This window comes from Gossypium hirsutum, chromosome A04 (assembly GCF_007990345.1).
Source record: "Gossypium hirsutum isolate 1008001.06 chromosome A04, Gossypium_hirsutum_v2.1, whole genome shotgun sequence".
Lineage (NCBI taxonomy): Eukaryota > Viridiplantae > Streptophyta > Magnoliopsida > Malvales > Malvaceae > Gossypium > Gossypium hirsutum.
This window is the reverse complement of record NC_053427.1, coordinates 11,696,257-11,719,069: the sequence shown is the minus strand read 5'-3', so window position 1 is coordinate 11,719,069 and position 22,813 is coordinate 11,696,257. Positions and strand designations below refer to the sequence as shown.

At 30.4% G+C, this 22,813-nt stretch overlaps 1 long non-coding RNA gene and 2 pseudogenes across 1 annotated transcript; 1 reads left to right on the top strand and 2 right to left on the bottom strand.

Annotated features, from left to right (window-relative positions):
• Nucleotides 1-4,113: 4,113 nt before the first annotated feature.
• Nucleotides 4,114-6,432, bottom strand: LOC121227950 (terpene synthase 10-like; annotated as a pseudogene).
• Nucleotides 6,433-8,620: 2,188 nt separating this feature from the next.
• LOC107948021 (myrcene synthase, chloroplastic-like) lies at nucleotides 8,621-15,345 on the bottom strand (annotated as a pseudogene).
• Nucleotides 9,228-10,995, top strand: LOC121227949 (uncharacterized). The gene is made up of 2 exons (XR_005925471.1): nucleotides 9,228-10,615; nucleotides 10,786-10,995. It is a non-coding gene; the product is annotated as an uncharacterized lncRNA (long non-coding RNA).
• Nucleotides 15,346-22,813: the final 7,468 nt, after the last annotated feature.

The following is a 22,813-nucleotide window of genomic DNA, read 5'->3' as shown; positions in this document are numbered from 1 at the left end:
GCTGGACTCGACATAGCGGAGGTCTCGAAGTTCTCTGATCAATTTGATTTCAAATAATATTGTGATAAATTATTCAAATTATGCACACAAGTCTAAGTGCACAGTGGTACGAGGACTTTTTTATTACTTTGAAATTGTTCAAGAACGCCAATTTGATTTACTCCTAACAGTTTTTAAACACCTATTGAATGTTGTTTCAAAAGATAACTACGTTTCATTTCACTCACTAAATTACGAAGCATAATGGTTTAGCAAAGAATTTTCCATGTTTATAACAGGGTTTTATTTCCACCTCTTTAGGTGGTTAATGTAACCTTCGAAATTTGGTCTAACTTCTAGGTTGGGTTTTTGGTGTTACACTTAAATCCTTCTAACCCCTAATTTCGGGATATTACATAACATTTTTGAAAACAAATGCACAGATTAACTAAATTGAGCTACAACAATCTAAAAAAACATAAAAAAAAAATTTATGAAAAACGTATCTTAAATTTCTCCACATAAAAGGGTCGAATGTGTGAAGAAATTTTGAAGCTTCTCCCCCACTTCTTCAATGGTGGAATCGGTTAAGGAAGAAGAGAATGACCAGCATTTCTCTTTCCTTCCATTTTTACTAACTTAAATCTTATTATAATATATAAAATCTAACTAAAATTCTACGGTACATCATGCCATTGCCGTCCACTAAAACCTAGGAGGGTATAATTTCCATTTTAATCCTCTAACCATTAATATTTAAATTTCATAACTATTAGAAATTAATAAAATTAACTTTTGCGATTTTTGTGATTTAGGCTTTGTACCCTAATTTATCACTAAGCCATTAAAATTCCTAATTCAAATTTCAACTCATTCCTAGCATAGCTCTATAAGTATTTAATAAAAATACCTATGAGTTTGGTTTACGAAAACGAGGTCCCGAAATCATAATTTTTAATATCACTAACCTTCGAGTCGTTACAGATTTAGACTTTTTTTGTTAGTTTTCTTTTTTTTCAATTTCTTAATTAAAAGATTTCTTTTATAATTTTTTCCATTGTTATTTTCTAATCGTTCAGTCTAATTTAATATCAATAAAATTTGATATTAGATGTGTGAGATGTGAAATTGTGTTTCCCTCTTTTCATTGGTGTTCGTTAATTTTTCAAAATTTAGTTTCGCTCCTTATATTGGCATTCACAATTTTTTTTTTATATATGAAAAAGATAGGTCTGTCTCATAAAATCATTATATATAAAAACAATATTATAAAGAAGAAGATATATATAAATATATAAATCTTCTACTAATAATATTGTTTAAAAAATTTTCAGCATAAAAAAAAACATAAGCACAAAAATATGAATTTAATTTAAATTAGGATGATATTAAAAAATAACATTTTAAGCACTCAATAGTAACATGTCACATTATATTATATTTTTTTAAGGTGTATAAATAATATAATACATCAAAAAAACATCAAATTAACTCTTATTATTATTTTTTACTCTAAAATTAAATTGTTTTTAAATAAAAATGTAAAACTCTAAACTCTAAACCCATTTAAAGCTTATTTACTAATCTAACCCTTTCCCTAAATTATAAATCTAATTGAAAAAAAAACTAATAAACGTTAAATTACTATTATTATTGATTTTATTAAAAGTTTTACTCTAATTTTATGTCATTAATTAACACAGATTTAAATATTGTTAAAAGAGAATTAATCTAATGTTAGATAGTGTATATTGATTAGAAATTCCATTAAAAAATAAAAAGTGACACATTATTATTAGAGGTCTAAAAATTGATTTTTTAGAATCATCTAAACATAATTTAAACCCTTAGTAATTTTGTTAAAAGTTTTACATTAATTTTATCCAATTAATCAACACTAATTAAGATTTAAATATTATTAAGGAGAATTAATTTATTATTAGAAAATATATAATATTAATTAAAAATTCTTTTTTAAAAGATATAAACAATAAACTATTAGGGTAAACTATTAAAATAGTCATTGTTGCTTATCTCAGGTTACATTTTAGTCACTTATATTTGAAATGTTATATTTTAGCCACTTACTCTATCGTGTTGTAACATTTTAGTCACTTAGCCATTAATTGCCGTTAACGGTGTAATAGTAAGCTGACATGGCACGTTAAATCATCATTTCAAATAAAAATTTTAGATTAATTTATTCAATTGGTCCCCATATTCTTTTTATTTTGAGCAATTTAATTTTTTCTTTTATTTTCTTTTAACTTTCTTCTTCTTTTTTTCCATTCTCTTCTGCTTCTCCCTTTGTTTTCTTCCCTTCTCCATTTCTTTTAACATAGTTTTTCTATGTTTTACATTTGTTAAGACTAGTCCCTATACTTTTATTTTTTTGAACAATTTTATTTTTTCGAGTGAGACGAGCTTGTGGACTAGTTTTAACAAATGAAAAATATAGAAAAACTACGTTAAAAGAAATAAAGAAGGGAGGAAAACAGAGAGAGAAGCAGAAGAGAATGGAAAAAAAAAAGAAAAAAAAGAAAGTTAAAAAATTATAAAAGAAAAAAATTAAATTGCTCAAAATAAAAAAAATATAGGGACCAATTGTAGAATTTAGCCTAAAATTTTCGTTTGAAATGATGATTTAATGTATCAGGTCAGCTTATCATTACACCGTTAACAACAATTAATGGCTCAGGGACTAAACTGCTACAACATGATAATGTAAATGACAAAAACATAACATTTCAAACATAAATGATTAAATGTATCCTGAGACAAACTAAAATGAAAATTTTAATAATTTTCCCAAACTTTTACTGGATGTCTGAAAGTAACTTTTTAGTATCATCCTAATTTAATTTAAACTTTAAAATAATTTTGAGTTAACTTATTAATAATTTTTTAAATCTAAACACATGTAATTTAATGAATTAATCAATTAAATATTACATTATAATCCTAAAAGCATGACTACACTTTGATATTATAAAAATTATGGTATATAATCAATAATTTATTTTTATACTATTAAATATCTATCATGTACTGTTATAGAATTTCTACTACAATTTTATTAGCTGCTGTTATGCTATTAAGAATTACAACTATTAATCAATTATTTATTATTTTATCATATGCTACTATTTTATAATTACTTTTTTTCTTAGTTAAGAAGTTTACTATATTTTATGTATAAATTACATTGATAATAATTTAATGATTCCAGGAGTTTAGACATTAAACCGTTAAAAATATCAATTTGGGTATTAAAATTAGGGACATAAAAAATTTTGGTCATATAACCATTAGAGACTAACGATTGGATGGTGTAACAGTGTTATGACACATGTACTTGATATCCAAATCATCATATATTTAAGTGTTTATTATAGACTACATTAACCAATTAAGAAATTCTAATCAAAATATGAGAATTTCATAATGTCAAAGTAAAGAACTCATCACTTAAAAAAGTTAGTGACCAAATTATAAACTTTTCAAAGTTAGATAACCTAAATAAATTTTTTTTAAAAATAAATGATAAAATTGTAATTTAAATTTTAAGAAAAAAGAATAATTTTTAAAAGTAGTAATGCTATGCAGATATGTGGCATGTTACACGTTGTAAAAATAGCATAGATGTGTTACATTATCATTTTATCGAATAATTAGTAACAAAAACATGAATAATAAAAAAAATTTAACATGTTTAGTTTTTCTGCTTAAATTGTTTACTTGAATAGTTTGATGTGAAATTATTTATATTAATAGTTTATGTAAAATTTTTAAATTATATATAATTATTCTATTATTTATTAAAATAATTTAAAATCTAAAAATAAATTAATAATAATTACATAATAAAAAAAAATTTGGTCATTGGATCATGTAGTATGTTTGACATTTTTCTTTTCTTTCCTCTCTTTTCTTTCTTTTGTTTTTAGAAAACATGTAGCATTCATTTTTTAAGAATATAGTTCCAAGCAAAGGCTTAAAAGACTAATAAACAGAACAATAGAGAGAAGCAGAAACCATCAAAAGCAAAGGGAAATAACATGTACTAGGATAGTCCTTACACTACCATAAGTTTATTGTAAACCATAGTAAAAGATCATAAGATGATTTCACACATTACACTCTATCTTTGATTTCCTTATCTTCAATACCATGGCTGTCGCCATTTTGGTACATCAATAAAGACACACTAGCAATGTTCTTACAAATTTCAATAAACTTTCGAGAGAAAGGAAGTTTCGCCATTTGATCCTCATTTATCTTTTTTCATGTTGCGCCAATTAACTTCCTTATGTGTCCACGAGCTTCTTCTTCAGATACTCCACTTTCGTACATATAACATTGGACTGATTTAGGAATATCACCTCTTTTTAATTCATGCTAGTCCCCCCCAAAAAAAAATACAGCAAGGATATCAGTATTAGAGTAATTAATTCATGGAAATGTCAAGTTTACAACTACATATTGCTTGCCAGTATGTCCCTAAATCGTTTGTTAATTGTATAATTAAGGAGGACCCATATATTATATCGGAGTCATTTTCTTGGATGTTGTGCAATCCCTCTTCCGTTATATGGTCAGTTACCAAATAAGAATGAGCAAGCATTAAAGAACCCCCTACTGAAATCCAAGCATTATCAATGTACTCTTGTAAGGTTGGCGTATATCTAGTGTGATACCATTTTGCCTCCACCAAATATGCTTTACAAAGATCTGTCCACTAAATGAATAAAACAAATCAAATAGAGTTGATGAGGAAAAGCAAGAAAAAGACTAGAAATTGGTTTAATACCAGTTTCTTGAGGAAGGGAATGACATCTATCCCTTGTTCCTTAAGAGTGTCAAAAGCCATTTCATTTATGGAATTGTAAAGAGCATGATAATATATCTTCATATAGTTTGGAAGCCTATGTATTTCATTTATATCCCATCTGAAATTACACCAATATATATATTAAAGCTTATTAAACATTGGTAAGAATTGCCAAGAGAAGATAAAATTAGATGTACAAAACTTTCAACAACATTCGTGAAGAGCTTTAGCTCATCTAATGTTCCACAAACATCATAAACATCATCTATAACTGTTATTAGCGCATTGACCATTGTATGAAATATTCTACTTTTTCCATTTTGAGGAGCAATTATCATTCCCGCACTTCATAAAAAGTTTTCCATCAGCCTATCTCTAGCAAAGTTAAACCTCTTGCCAAGATCAAGTTCCTCCCACCATCTAAATAATAAAAGTAAAAAGAAAAACAAAATCATACTTGTGCTAAAGCACATGCGATCGAGTTAATTTTGGTCTAATATGTAGTAGGCATACTTACGTTGAAACATATCTAAGATCTTCCCGGTGTATAGATTGGACTATATTGTAATCCAATATGGAAAGCTCTAAGATAATGGGATTTTTGTCCTTGTTTTTCTCATACACGTCTATGAACCATATAGCTTCCAACCTTGGCATCCTCCAATGTAGAGGAAGCCCCAAGGCATGGTCCACAAGCATCCAAAGATATTGATGATCATTGTTCTCCTTCAAATATTGTTTGAGAAGTTTAGCTACTAATTCTCTAGCACTCTCTAACATTGTTTCACCTTCTAATATGATGTATGAAGCCTCATACAGGCTGAGCAGTCCCTTGAAATCTTGATTAAGGCTTGATTTAATGTTTCCAAAATCATCCATAAAACAAGTTAAAACATCTAGTGGATAAAAATAATTCAATGTTAAGTATCACTAAATTAGATATAAAATTTGATACATCCAATTTTTTAATTTTTGGTTTTACCTTGACCCACCTTATACCCATGTTGTCTAAGCAATCTAAATTCAAGAGCTGTAGCATATAAATTGTCTTTCTTCCATGAAACAGTACTAATGCGATCGATACTTATATTCTTCAATGTTCTGTTTATTTCAGTGTCAAAGTGATAGGACAAGCCAAGTCTTTGTAAGGTATCAATAAGCTCAAGTTTCTCCAAAGGATCCACCATATTTCCAAGCATCATCCTCACTTCTTCCTTCAGTTTGCTTGCTCGTACCTTGTACGATTCATCCTATACACACAGGTCACATCAAGTTTTTGTTAGCTTACTCCAAATTTATCTTTATTAGGGAAAAAAAAGGAAAATCAAAACAAAAATAGTGTCAACTGCAACATATATATGCACTAAGAATGTGAAATATACTTATACAAAATCATTTCTGAGTGACTGAACATAACCATAATCCCAAATAGAAGGGTGGTAATTAGCCGATCGTCTAGTTATGTTGGTGTCTTCAATAGAAGTTTTGTTTGTAGTATCACTTTGTGAGGCGGAAAAAACAGTTAACCTTCGGAAGCTTGACCCATTGTATGAGAAGCTTTTCCATTTTGAGTGTACGAGAAAACTGCACAATGAAAATGAACTAAACAGGCAAAACGCCATTTCCAAAGCTTCAAACTACTGCTTAATAAATCGTTATCACTTGGTATGAAGAATGAATTGGAACAATGCGAAGTTGTATATATAGAAGTATTTTTTGTTGATACATACATTAACAAACATTAATATGTAAAAAAAAATATTGAAGGCGGATAAGGTATGTTATATTTTACTCTTAAAAAAATAATATAAGTTATAAATATTGACATTAAAAAAAATAGTACATGTTGTTAGTGCCTATATTTTTTAAATAAATTATATTTTTATGGTTAATTTAGTAAGTTGTTAATGTTTGTTTAGTAAAATACGATTCACATGCTTTTATTTTTCTTGTACTTTTTGTCTTGATGATTTTTATTTATATTATTAATTTTTACTCGTTTTTATGTGAGTGATATTCTCAAGTAAAAAATATATTATATTATTTTAAATAATTAGAATACAAAAATAATTCCTTAAGATATTTCAGATGATCTATGATCAAACTTTGTTTACGGAAGTTTTATTTCCTTGTGGACCTCTACACAAATGGTAATTATTTTAATGAAGACAAACTGACAAATTTCAGTAATACACCACATCATGCAGGCTTTTTTTTCAAAATTGTCCTCAATAACTGATTATTTTTAAAAATAACCCAAGAGTAAAATTTTGTACAAAAATGACTTGTTTTCTACAGTGTATATTGGTGCCAGTCATCTCACCCCCGGCACCACCTTCCATCATCCTATAATAATCGCTTGATGATTGCTCGGTCTATAAAAATGAATTATTTTTAGAGTTAGGCACTATGTTCGTTGACACCAGTGTATTTTTTTTTCAAATACACTTTAATAATACTAGTATTCTGGGATATAAAAAATAATGGTTTTAATAAGTTTCAGCGTCCATGTTATCGACATCAATTCAAATTTTGAAAATTATAATCCTAAAAGCATAACTACACTTTGATATTATAAAAATTATGGTATATAATCAATAACTTATTTCTATACTATCAAATATCTATCATGTACTGTTATAGCATTTCTACTAGAATTTTATTAGCTACTGTTATGCTATTAAGAATTACAACTATTTATCAATTATTTATTATTTTATCATATGCTACTATTTTATAATTACTTATTTTATTAGTTAAGAAGTTTATTATATTTTATGTATAAATTACATTGATAACAATTTAATGATTCGAGGAGTTTAGGCTCAAACATTCAACTGTTAAAAATATCAATTTAGGCAGTAACATGGTACATAAAAATTTTTGGTCACATAACCGTTAGAGACTAACGACTGGATGGTGTAGCAATGTTATGACACATGTATTTGATGTCCAAATTCATTAGTGAAGTATTTGATATCCAAATCATCATATATTTAAGTGTTTATCATAGATTATATAAGGCAATAAAGAAATTCTAATCAAAATGTGAGAATTTCATAATATCAAAATAAAGAATCCATCCCTTAAAAAGTTAGTGACCCAAATTGTAAACTTTTCAAAGTTAAATGATCTAAATAAAATTATTTAAAAGATAAATGATCAAAATTTTAATTTTAATTTTAGGAAAAAAAAATATTTTTAACAGTAATAATGCTATGCGGATATGTGGCATGTTAAACATTGTGAAAATAACATATGGTCGATGTTGTTACATTATCATTTTATATATAATAATTAGTAACTAACACATGAATAATAAAAAATTCAACATCTTTACTTTTTGTGGTTAAATTGATTAGTTTAATAGTTTGATGCCAAATAATTGATATTAATGGCTTATGTAAACTTTTAAAATTATATTTAATTATTCTATTATTTATTAAAAAATAATTTAAAATCTAAAAATAAGTTAATAATAATTACATAATAATAAATTTCTTTTGGTCATGGGCTCATGTGATATGTTTGGCACTGTTCTTTTCTTTCCTTTCTTTTTTTCTTTTAATTTTAGTAAACATGTAGCATTCCTTTTATAAGAATAGAGTTATAAGCAAAGACTTAAAAGACTCATAAATAGAACAGGAGAGAGAAGCAGAAACCATCAAAAGCAAAGGAGATCAACATGTATTAAGATAGTCCTTACACTATCCTAAGTTTATTGTAAACCATTCTAACAGATCATAAAATGATTTGACACATTACACTAAAAACTAAGAATTTTTTTGGCAATAATTCCAATGTTCTTAATCATTTGGGAAAAAAAATTGGGTGGACAAATAATGATAACACTCTATCTTTTGTTTTCTTATCTTCAATACCATGACCATCGCCATTTTTGTAATTAATAAAGACACTCTAGTAATGTTCTTAATAATTTCAATAAACGTCCAAGAGAAAGGAAGTTTAGCCATTTGATCTTCATTTATCTTTATCCATGTTGTGTCAATTAATTTCCTTATGTGATCACGAGCTTCTTCCTTAGATGTTCCTCTTTCATACATATAACATTGGACTGATTTAGGAACATCACCTCTTTTTAGCTTATACTAGCCCAAAAAATAAAAATTAAAATTAAAAAATAAGGCACGCATATTAGTATTAGAGTAATTAATTAATGGAAATTTCAAGTTTACAACTATATATTGCTTACTGATGATGTCCCTAAATCATTTGCTAATCATGTAATTATGGAGGATTGATATATATATATATCAGAGTAAGTTTCTTGGATGTTTTGCAATCCCTCTTCTGTTATAACATCAGTTACCAAATAGGAATGAGCAAGCATTAAAGAACACGTTACTGAAATCCAAGCATTATCGATGTACTCTCTTAGAGTTGGCGTATATCCAATGTAATACCTGTTATGATTAGGATCTGTTAATTAGTTAGAAGTTTGTTAGCAGTTAGTTCAATTATTTTTTCTTGTATATAAACAGATGTAATGGCTTTTACTCATTTTTAATTTTTGAGAAGTATTCTTCAGATTCCATTTCTTAACATGGAATTAAGAGCCACGACTTAAGGGTTTGTTGGGCCGTTTTCAAATTTCTTTTCTCTCTCTCATTTTTTTTACGTCAATGGCAGCCACCACTGATTTCAATCATCCACTGTATCTTCATCCTTCTGATACGCCTGGGATTGTTTTGGTGTCTCACCAACTCGTTGGCATTGACAACTATAATGTCTAGAGCCGATCTATGCGAATCGCTCTTCTCGCTAAGAATAAACTTGGATTTGTTGACGGAGACAGCAAGAAAGAGGATTACGCAGAGGAATTGCAATCACAATGGGAGCAGTGTAATGCAATTGTCTTGTCCTGGATTCTTAACTCGGTTAGCAAGGAACTTTCTGCCGGAATAGTATTTGCCTCCAATGCCGCTTTTGTTTGGAAAGACCTCAAGGAGCGGTTTGATAAAGTGGATGGATCTAGGGTTTACTTTCTCCATCGCGAGATCACCACTTTGCATCAAGGTGAGATGATGATTTCAATCTATTTTACGCGTCTAAAGCTTCTGTGGGATGAGTATCATACTCTTGTTCCTTTTTCGGCTTGTGAGTGTAAGATTTCTCAGGATAATCTCTAGCATCTGATTCAACAACGACTCTTCTAGTTCCTCATGAGCCTCAATGAGACATACTCCGCCATCCGTTCTCAAATTTTACTTATGCAGCCGCTTCCTTCAGTCAATCAAGCATATTCGATGCTTGTTCAAGAGGAGTCCCAACGGACTTAACTATCGGGACTTGCACCGTTCTCTGAAGCTGTCGTTATGCTTTCTACTGCTGGTGGTGGCATGGATCGTCGGCGATTCAATGGTTTGTGTGATTTTTGTAAGATTCGGGGTCACAAGAAAGAAAACTGTTATCGGCTCATTGGTTATCTAGCCGATTTCAAATTTACTCGAAAGAAAGGACCTTCAGGGTCCATGACAACTAGTTCCAGCATTATAGAGTCTGATCTGGTTTCTGGATCGACAGATTCACCTGGTGTTCTTCTGGCTGCAGCTCCGTCATTCACATCGGAGTAGTATTCTCAGATTTTGAATCTGTTGAACAAGGTCTCCTCTATTGATTCTTCTTCGAATATAGCAGGTCTATCCCACTGTCTTTCTGTTTCTGAGGATTCTCCTAGTTGGATACTGGATACGGGGGCCACAGATCACATGATATCTGATTCTTAGAGTTTAATATCTCCAATTTCTTGTGCTAGTGGTTCTGGCTTTGTTCATCTTCCTAATGGTAATGTCGTTCTTGTCAATTCTGTAGGTTCTTATGTCTTTGATTTTGATCATTCTGTCACTAATGTCCTCCATGTTCCCCATTTTAAGCACAATATTCTTTCTGTGTCTAAATTAACTCGTGATTTCAATTGTTCTGTTACTTTCTTTCCTGACTTCTGTGTTTTACAGGGTCTCTTCGATGGAAAGATGAAGGGGATTGGTAAAGAATCTCGCGGGTTATATTTGTTTGATTCTTCAAGTCTAGCTTCTAGTTTGTCTTTTCCAGTTTCTTCTGGCTCTCATTCGTTTAATATTCATTCTATTGATTGTATGCACTCTGTGCTCGATAATAATATCAGTCTTTGGCATGCTCGTTTAGGGCATGTGCCTTCTTCTAAATTGCATCATGTTCCTTTTCTGCAATCTTTATCCTTTGATGATAATTTGATTCATTCTTGTGCTGTGTGTCCTTTAGCTAGACAAACTCGTCAACCTTTTTCTAATAGTGTGACTAGGTCTGCTAAGCTTTTTGATCTAGTTCATCTTGATATTTGGGGCCGTTATAGAATATCAACTCATAATGGCCATAGATATTTTTTGACTATTGTGGATGATCATTCTAGGATGACCTGGGTATATTTGTTGAAGCATAAAAGTGAAGCCCTTCTTTACCTAAAACAATTTATTCACCTAGTTAAAAATCAATTTTCTACTTCTATAAAATACTTCAGAATTGATAATGGTTCTGAATTCTTTAATTCAGAGTGTTCTTCCTTGTTTACTGATTAGGGGATTATACATCAAAGCTCCTGTGTTCACACCCCTTAGCAAAATAGGATTGCCGAGAGGAAACATCGGCATCTCCTTGAGGTTGCTAGAGCACTCAAATTTCAGTCTAAAGTACCACTTAAATTCTGGGGTGAGTGTGTCAAAACTGCATGTTATTTGATAAATTGATTACCTTCTTCTGTTCTTCATAATAAATGTCCTTTTGAGATTCTTTACAATAAACAACCAAATCTCTCTCATCTCAAAGTTTTTGGCTGTCTCTGTTATGCCGCACAAACTCCTTACAAAGACAAATTCTCTCCCAAAGCTATACCTTTAATCTTTATGGGGTATTCACCCAGTCAAAAGGGATACATTCTGTTCAATCTTGAAACAAAATCTTTTTTTGTTAATAGGGATGTGAAGTTTCATGAATCTGTTTTCCCTTTTCATTTTGCGCCTACAGACAGTTCTGTGTTTTTTCCACCACAATTGCAGATCTTGGATTCTGATTTTTTACACCTTTCTCCTTCACTTGCTTCTCTTTCCTTTAACTTTCCTTTACCACCTACTCTAGATTCTAATCCAGCCACTGCACCTTCATTCACTTCACCTACTTCAACAAGAATTCCAAGTTGTTCTTCTTCTCCACCTGTTCCTCCACGTCGGTCATCTCGAATTTCTAAGCACTAAATTGGTTACATGATTTTATTACTTCTACTGGTCCTTCTTCTAGTCAGTTTTCTATTTCAAATCATATTTTTTATTCCTATTTGCCTACTCATACCCAGTTGTTTTTGTCCTCCACTTCTTCTTTGGTTGAACCTAAGTCTTACTTTGAGGTTATTCAGAATCCAGCCTAGATCAAAGCCATGGAATAGGAGATTTCTGCTTTAGAATCAAATAACACCTGGTCTGTGGTTCCTCTACCTCTGGGAAAGTTCCGAATTGGCTGTAAATGGGTCTATAAGATCAAGTACAAGGCATCTGGTGAGGTGGAACGGTTTAAGGCTCGCCTTGTAGCCAAAGCTTATAGTCAGAAGGAGGGTGTCGACTATAGGGACACTTTCTCTCCTGTTGCTAAACTGGTAACTGTGAGAGTTGTTTTGGCATTGGCTTCTATTTTCCATTGGCCCTTATTTCAGATGGATGTCTTCAATGCTTTCCTCCAAGGTGATTTGTGTGAGGAGGTTTATATGGAGTTGCCTACTGGTTTTTGCAGTCAAAGGGGGAACACTGTTTGTAGACTGCAAAAGTCTCTTTATGGGTTGAAGCAGGCGTCCAGGTAATGGAATCTGAAGTTGACACAAGCATTGGTTTCTGCTAGTTTTCAGCAAAGTAAGTATGATTACTCTTTATTTACAAAACGACAAGGAGGCAAGGTAGTTTTGTTACTCATTTATGTTGATGATTTGGTCATAACTGGAAATGATGAGGTTTTGATCAAAGAGTTAAAAGGGATCCTAAATCAGAATTTTAAAATGAAAGATTTAGGTGAGTTGAAATATTTCCTAGGATTGGAAATTCTGAGATCTAAGGATGGGAGCTAAGTCTGCCACAACCCCTCTTGAGCAAAATACAAAACTTAAAGCAATCGAGTATGATCAAGGAATAGGACAAGAAGAGAAAGAAGATTCATTATTGCAAGACAAGACTGTTTACCAGAGGCTAATAGGCAGATTGCTATATTTAACACACACAAGGCCGGATATAACATATGCTGTTCATTGCTTGAGTCAATTCGTGCAACATCTTAAGGTGTCACATCTGAATGCTGCACTAAGGGCGGTCAGATATATTAAAAACATTCCTGGGCAGGGAATTTTATTAAGTTCTTCAAGTTCTTGTCAACTTATTACTTTTTGTGACTCAGATTGGGCCTCATGTCCTATGTCCTGAAAGTCAGTCATAGGTTTTTACATAAAGTTGGGGAGTTCCTTGATCTCTTGGAAAGTAAAGAAACAAAATACAGTCACAAGATCATCCAAGTTACAGCTTTAGAAATCGTTTAGCTAAATGGATTGCTAGAAGAATTAGGAGTGAATTTGATCAAGCCATCCAAGTTATTCTATGACAGTAAAGCAGCTTTGCAAATTGCAGCTAATCTTGTTTTCCATGAACGCACCAAACATATTGAGATAGACTGCCACTTCATTCGAGAGAAGATACAAGAAGGGCTGATTCAAACTGAACATGTTGCTTCTGAAGAACAGTTGGCTGACATGTTGACCAAAGCTCTGGGAATTCAGCAACATGGTTATTTGGTTACCAAGTTAGGAGTTAAATATGTCTTTCAACCTCCAACTTGAAGGGGAGTGTTATGATTAGGATCTGTTAATTAGTTAAAAGTTTGTTAGTAGTTAGTTCAATTATTTTTTCTTGTATATAAACAGATGTAATGGTTTTTACTCTTTTTTAATTTTTTGAGAAGTATTCTTCAAATTCCATTTCTTAACAATTTTGCCTCCACCAAATATGCTTTACAAAGAACTGTCCACTATATGAATAACAGATAGAGTTGATAAGGAAAAACAAGAAAAAGACTAGAAATTGGTTTAATACCACTTTCTTAAGAAATAGAACGACATCTATCCCTAGTTCCTTAAGAGTGTCAAAAGCCATTTCATTTATGGAATTGTAAAGAGCATGGTAATATATATTCATATAGTTTGGAAGCCTCTGTATTGCATTTATATCCCATTTGAAATTACACGAACATATATATTAAAACTTATTAAGCATTGGTAAGAATTGTCAAGAATAGATAAAATCAGATGTGCAAACCTCTCAACAACATCTGTGAAGAGCTCCGACTCATCTAAGGCTCCATAAACATCATTTATGATTGTTATTAACACATTGACCTTTGTAAGAATTCTTTTACTTTTTCCATCCTGAGGAGCAATTATCATTCCCGCGCCCCATAAAAAGTTTTCCATCAGCCTATCTCTAGCAAGGTTAAACCTCTTGCCAATACCGAGTTCCTTCCACCATCTAAATAATACAAGTTAAAAAAAATCGAAATCATATTTGTGTTGACGCATATGCGAGTTAATTTTTTGAACTAGTATGTAGTAGGCATACTTACTTTGAAACATATCTAAGATCTTCCTAGTGTATAGATTGGAATATATTGTAATCCAATATAGCAACATTGTTTCACCTTATAATAGGAGGTATGAAGCCTCATACAAGTTGAACAATCCCTTGAAATCTTGATTAAGGCTTGATTTAATATTTCCAACATCGTCCATAAAGCAAGTGAAAGTATTTAGTGGCTGAAAATAATTCAATGTTAAGTATCATTAAATTAGATATAAAAATTGATACATTTAAATTTAATTTTTTTTTACCTTTATCCACCTTTTACCCATGTTGTCTAAGCAATCTAAATTCAAGAGTTGTAGCATATAAAATGTCTCTCTTCCATGCAACAGTACTGATACGATCAATACTTATATTCTTCAAAGTTTTGTTTATTTCAGCTTCAAAGTGACAGGACAAGCCAAGTCTTTGTATGGTATCAATAAGCTCAAGTTTTTCCAAAGGATCCACCATATTTCCAAGCATCATCCTCACTTCTTCCTTGAGTTTTCTTACTTGTTTCATGTACAATTCATCCTATACACACAAGTCACATCAAGTTTTTGTTAGCTTGCTCTTTATTAGGGCAAAATAGGAAAATCAAAACAAAAATAGTGTCAACTTCCACGTATATATGCACTAAGAATGTGAAATATACTAGAATAAAATCATTTCTAAGTGACTGAACATAGCCATATTCCCAAATAGGAAGGTGGTAATTAGTCGATCGTCTAGTTATGATGATATCTCCAATAGAAGTTTTGTTTGTAGCATCATTTTGTGAGGTGGAAAAGATAGTTAACCTACAGAAGCTTGACCCTTCGTATGAGAAGAATTTCCATTTTGAGTATATGGGAAGCTGTACATTGGGAATGAACTAAACAGGTAAAAAACCATTTTCAAAGCTTCAAACTACTGCTCAATAGATCATTATCTTTGGTATGGAAAATGAATTGGAACAATGCGAAGTTGTATGGATAGAAGTATTTTTTGTTGTTACATACATTAACAAACGTTAATACGTACACAAATATTGAATGCAATGATAAGGCATGCTATATTATACTCTTAAAAAGATAATATAAGTTTGAAGATTGACATTAAAAAAAATTAGTACATGTTGTTAGTGCCTATATTTTTTTAAATAAATTATATTTTTTATGGTGAATTTAGAGAGTTGTTAATGTTTATTTAGTAAAAATAAGATTCACATGCTTTTATTTTTCTTTTACTTTTGTCTCCATGATTTTTATTTATATTATTAATTTTTTTGTGCTGACAAATTGTGTGGTAGTACCACCAGGCTATATATGCATCCGACCTGGGTTTTTGTTGAGTTTTGTTTGCTTTAACTATTTAAGAGAGAAAGAAAAAAAAAGAAAGAAAGATCTATGTTCAGTTGAAGAGAAAACAATTTCTTTTGAAGATGAATAACCAAATGTTATTGGTATACGTTCATTTCGATGTAGCAATTCTACAAACAACTGAAGAAGGTTATGTATTTCAAGGTCGTCAAAAAGTAGGGATAAGATTAAATAAGACTGTAATGCTAGAAGAACTGAGAAAAAAAAGATCAATGCAAAAATACTTATCCATTATGGGAAGATGATGTCAAGATTATTCTACAAATCTCCAGTTTCCTCAGATCCGTGGAAATTCGAGGAAATGAAACTTGTAGATGATGGTGGTCTAGGCACTATGATTGTAATTTATTGCCTGACTGGGATCTACAACCCTGGACCAGATGAGTTATTCACTAAGTTAGTCAATTCCAAGCCTGTTAAAATTGTCCCTCCAATAACTCAACATCACAGGTTTGAGTTTGATCTTAATGTCAAATGGGAAGTTTAGTAAGGCTGTGGAGGGACATCACAAATGCCCAAAATCCAAACTATGGTGGAAGTTCGTATAAAAACTCTATCCTGGTCTCCTGTTTAGAGATACATCCAGAGGAGATGGGAACCAACGCAGATGGTGAAGAAAGGTCTAATAATGATAATCATTCTCATCATGATGGTGAAGAATTTAGTGACCAGAATGTAGATATGGTCCTAGACGATATCAACAATTAAGGCACGGAAGAGGGTCAAGATGTACACTTCCTTTCGATCAGGAACTTGAGTCATTGTATATTTATATAGAATGACCCTGGGGCCCATATGTTGAGCATAGACCCAATTACGATGCTTGCACCCGAGTTCCCTAAGTACCCATATATAATACCTGCTCATCGATTGGGGGTAGATTCATATTTTGGAGAGTTGTTCATTGAGCAACAGTTCGAGAATAAAGTGGAAAATGTATTTTCCATCAAGCAATATATCATAAAGGTGCCAATGGACTATAAAGTCGCAAAGTTTACATTGAATTTATATGTTAGGGAATGCTGGAGGGCTGAAGAAGGGTGAAACTAGCGAGTTTGGGATGCATTAATACAAAGGACTCAACTATGGACAATTTGAAGATTAAAAGGGCCCCATACATGCACGATTGCATATATGACACAAGACAACCGCAAACTAGATGTAAAAATAATATGCAACTACATCATGCCGCTCATAAACCACCATTATTGTATCGATCCTTATCGCTGACGTGCAAGCCTAGTTCAAGTACATGGTGTCGTATAGGAAAGCATGGTGGGTGAAATAGATGGTAGTAGAGTAGTTGTAAGGTGGCTGTGATGTGTCATACAACGAACTTATACCTAAATTTTGAATGGATGGCAGACTATGTATGTGTGACTCGTACACTTTGATGTAAGTAAAAGCCTGAGTTCAAATATATAAGGAACCGCTCAGTTACGATACTATAGTGGAATGACTTGTGACTAAATGAGTTTATAATTAATAAGCAAAAAACTGGATCTTAATTATAAATCATTTGAACCTCAACTACATATGTCCAATCGGTCCACCTACTAGCTCGTTGAAACCAGAAATGAATTTCGTGTTTGAATAAAAATGAATGGAATGAATAGAAAATGGAAATAGGAAACATTTAGGAATGATTATAGTTTTCTCTGAAATGGAGAAATGGAATCATTTTGAAATGAATGTAAGTTTCCAAAAATGGAAATGAAAATGAAAATAGAAATTTACAATCCTATATAGGATTACTTAAAAAAATGGAAAAATGAGTTTATATTTTTGGACTATTTTGAAGCCTGAAAATAAAAATAAATCATTCGGTCATAATGAACATATTGAATTGTGACATATTGAACATATTTTCTCAAAAATTTATCAGGGGTAAAATCATTAAAATTTTGCTGGGGGTAAAGTAGCGATGAATTTTTTTATATATAAATATTAATATTTATTTTAGAAAATAGAAAATTTGAATCTGGTTGGATCATATTACAGAGCATTGGGTCAAAAAGGGCTCAAGAAGTACTCGTAATTGGACCCAATGTAAGAGACACCCAAAACCCCTCATATAACATGAAGGGGGCGACAACCCTAGTATAAATACTAGGGTGGGACATTCACCCTCTTCTACTCTAAGTAGGATGTTATTTTTCTAATTAAAATAAACTTCTACAACTTTACAAGGGTTCTACCTTCTCTTCCTATAAATAGATGGCACCAATAGAGCTATTAACAGAACTTTTGAGATATTATTATTCTGCCAAAATATAGAGAGAATTTATTATGAACTTTTCAATATATTTTTCTAAAATAACAATTTTAACAATTTCAATTATGAAGAGAGAATTTTCTTTTTCACCCCAAAAGGAGAGAAAAATTTTTCTAGTTCTGTGTTTTGATTCAAATAGTTCGAGCCCACACTTGAAGCAGTTCATGGTATGAGAATAGTGGAAAAGATCGTTTGGTTAAAGTTAGAAACATCAAGGATCTGCTAATCCAAAAACACAAGTACAAATTTGGTTAAGGTTTATTGCTACAAATATCACAAATCGGGTCGGTTTTCATAATTTTAATTTTTTTCATTGTGTAAGAAAACCGTTTTCAAACTAGATTTTTTTTCCAATGAAATATACGCTAATACTCCTAGTTGCGGTTGCACAAGATAGTAACCAAAACGTACTACAAATTGCCTTTGCCATCATGGATTAAGAGAACTTCAAAACCGTGGGAATATTTCCTAATGAACTTGTGGAAGCATGTTGTTAGGAAAGAAAACATTTTGCATTATCTCTGACAAATCGAAAGGACTAGTTGCTGCGATTAGGTGTTCTGGGGTTCCGTAGAGGTCCGTTTACTGCATCTGCCATATCGCTGTCAAATTCTACTAAGAGTACAAGAATAAAGACTGGTGCAAAAAACTCATGAACATGGCTGAAAAGTCCCTTTAAATTTTTATTTTTAAATAGTTTCAATCACTTTACTAAAAGTAATTGTAATGTGTTATATCGGAATACATAAGTAGAGTACGAGATGGAACCATGTCAATTTAGGCATAGGCTGGCGAGACTTAAGGCTGATATGGTGGGGGTAACGAATCCTTTCTAGTAGTGGTAAGGTAGCATGGAGCCGTGAAAATGGACTTAAAGTTACTATGATAGGTCATTTGCCAATTTGATCTATTTTCTCAGCTACGTTCTACAGGCTGGCAACATTGATGCCAAGAATGGGGTTGAAAAAAGTGAAGCAAATGGAGGCGGGATACATGTACGTGGAGGAGGTTAGGAAGGTCATGGAAGTCAAAGCTCGGAGGGTGAGGTCGATGAATGCAAAACTATATTTCCAGAACTTAGAAATTTTTCGGGTGCAAGAGTACATCAACCGCCGCACGGGGGTCCTAGATAGGTCTTACATAGTTAATCTCCGAAACAGCCAACACGAGTGTGGAAGTTTCCAGACGCTTCGATATCCATGTGCACATGTCCATGTAGAATGTGCATTAGCCAATCTGAATGTTGAACAATATATTGACAAGGTGTACATGTTGGAATGCACATTGCGTATTTGGGTGAATGAGTTTCCCATATGCAGGATGTCTTGACTTAGGAAGTGCCTCTGCCTACATTCGAGTGGCTTTCAAATCAGGGACTACATAGGGTACCCAAATTTGGCTTGTCTTCTTCTCTTCCTCTCTTTTTTTTTTTCATTTTTCCTTAGCTTTTTTCAATCAAGCCACAATGCTGAATAAGTCGATGTCGATCACTTCAAGAACAATAAGTAGACGGCAAAAAGCGCTGTGTGGTGATAGTAGCAAGTAGAGGAAGAAGACACTGGTGGTGGAGGTGCGGTTAGCGGTAATAAATATGGCAATGCTGCAGTCTTTTGTCAATAGTAAAGTGCCTTTGGATTTTCTTTTTTAAATGGTCACCAGTCCGACAACCAGAGCATGCTAGCAAAAAAATTCAAAAACTACACCAGTGCCAACAAAGAGAATGTTGACACAAAAAAAAAACAAAAAATCATTTTTTTTTAAATTTGAAGCAGTGCCAGCTAAGTGAACGCCAACACCTATAAAAAATATTTTTTTTCTTCTATTTTAATCCCAGAATACCCATATTTTTAAGCATATTTGAAAGAATATCATACTAGTGCTGGCGAACACAATGTCGACACATAAAATCATTTTTTATAATCTAGGTAATCATCTAGCAATCATTACAAGACGATGGAGGGTGGTGTCGGCGGTGAGTTTTCCAACACCAATATGCATTGTAAAAACATATTATTTTTGTATAAAATTTTGTATTTGAGTCACTTTCATAAATAATCAATTTATTTGGGTTAGTTTTGAAAAAAAAAAGAAACTTCCATTTAAGGTTGTTGAATTGCCTTTATATCTTCAGTATATTAACTCGTTTGGAGTCGTTTCATATTATTTTCTTGGATGCGATTTCTCTTCAAATAACTATCATATATCATATATCTATATCTATATCTATATCTATATAATATATCTTATATGGTGCAACTCCAAAATTATTAAAGTGTTTTATGAAAATATTCTCTCAAATTGATATTAATTTTTTAAAATAATTTATATTTGTTTCTTTTTGTCTCTCTATCTCTTTATCTATCTATATAATATAAATATGTGAACTTCATTTTAAGTACTAAAAGCGAATCACCTAAAATATGCTATCTAAATAAGTAATTTATTATTAATTTAAACTTAAATTAATTAATATTTAAAAATAGAATTTACAATATATTAATCTACTTCAAAATTAATAAATTTAAATCTGAAAATTTAATTAGATTTTTCAAAATTTTTAACTTAATAAAGTTTATCTATTTAAGTATAAAAAAATAAATTAGTTTAATTTAATTAAAATATAGTTCTAAATAATTAATTTTAATATTTTATTTAAACTAAATTAACTAATATTTAAAATTAGAATTCACATTATATTATTCTACTTCAAAATTAATAAATTTAAATAAAAAAATTAATCAATTTTGTTTAAATTAAAAATTGAATTTTTTTCTTAATTTAAGTATATTAAAAATAAAATAAATCAATTGAATTAAAATATAGTTCATTAATTTATAATTAATTTAATTTAAAATTTTTAAATTGCATATTTAAAAGAATAAATATTTAACAATAATAGAATATAAAAATGAATATTGATAGTAACTTTTATAATTATAAATATCAATAATTGTAAAATGATAATTCATCATAACCTAAATTAGTTGTAAACCATTGATTAATTAGTGGTATATAATTGATAGGAAAAATTCGAATCATACATATGCTTACTAAATTATTCATCGGTTGTTAGTTAATGACATAAATGTATTAGATTTTATTTAAACACTAAAATTAATAAAATTGAATATTTTAATCATTTAGTTGTTAGTTAATGACATAAATGTAATAGATTTTACATGACATTGTCACTATATTTAACTACCATGTGGCAAAGTCAAATAGCATTATATTTTTTTAAATAATTTTTAAAAAAAAAAAGAAAATTAAACGTTTGAGAAATTTTAAAATAAATTTTTTAGATCACTTAATTTTAATAATTTTATAATTTTATCATTAACATTTGTAAATTGATTAATATTTTGTTTTGACAGAACATATTTTTCATGTTTTTGTAAAAAAATTTCATGATGTAGTACTTACTATTTTTGTTCAAGCATGATTTTTAGTGATTTAATATCTATATATATTTATTTAGAAATTTAGAAAATTTTATTTCCTTTATATATTTAAATAGTTTTATAAATTTTTATATGTTTTTTTTCAAAATACTATAAGATTTTTATAAAATTTTAATTGTATGCATTTTTATAAATTTACATTTTATATATTTTTCAAAATATTAATAACTGTAAAACTTATTTTTTATAAAAAAAAATATAAATTTACCAAAACCACAATTAAATCGAATTTGGACAAATAAAAATAAAATATTTAACTTGCTAGCCTTTTCTGGACACTCACAATGGGTTTGTTATTGACAATGGGTTAATTGTTGATACTTATGGCAGAGAAAACGATCTCACCTGTCTTTTGTGCGGAAATCAGCCTCTATAACTGTAGTTGTGAATAATAATAATAGAGTAGTCAAATTTGAATGAGCTCCGTTGCATTGGGAGTGGGGACACTTTCATATTTGCGTTTACAGCCTTCTACTATGATATTTCCCAAATTGTTTAGCCACTTTTATCTAACTATTCCTTCTATGCCAAATTTCCCTTTTCTATTATAAATCAAATTAAGAACAGTTTACGTGTTTTTTCTTTGTTTATAAAAATAATAATGGTGGGTTTTAACTTTATTAATTATTAATAATTATAATTATAAGGTGTGATGTGATGATTGTTCACTCCAACTTTTAATTATGAGGTTAGGGGTTTAATTTTCATTCATGAAAATGAAGCACATTTCATGATAAGCCATTTACCACTTTGGAGAGCACTTGTAATAAGGGGATTAGTCATTGCCTACTGACAGTGAATATCTTGATTTTAACCAAAAATATTGATAATTGTGAATAATAATACTTTGAGTAGTCAAATTTGAATATTTTAGGTAGCGTTGGGAGCGTGGATCCTTTGATATTTTCTTTTACATTTGTCCAAGTTGAAGGAGGAAAATTAAGGGATTAGTCATTATTACCGATAGTAGACATTCTGGTTTCTACTAGAAAAATATTAATAATGTGAATAATAATAATAATGATGATAATAATAATAATACTTTGAGAAGTCAAAGTTGAATATTTAGGTAGCATTGGGAATGGGGAACCTTTTATATTTGCTATTTAATTTGAGCGCACATCAGGAATGAACTTAAAAGGCAAAAAGTCATTTTTGAAGCTTCAACCTATTACTCAATAGATTGTTAGCACTTGATATGTAACACCCCAAAATATATATGGTTAGAAGTAATAATTTATCAAGAAAAGAGTCTATATATGGTT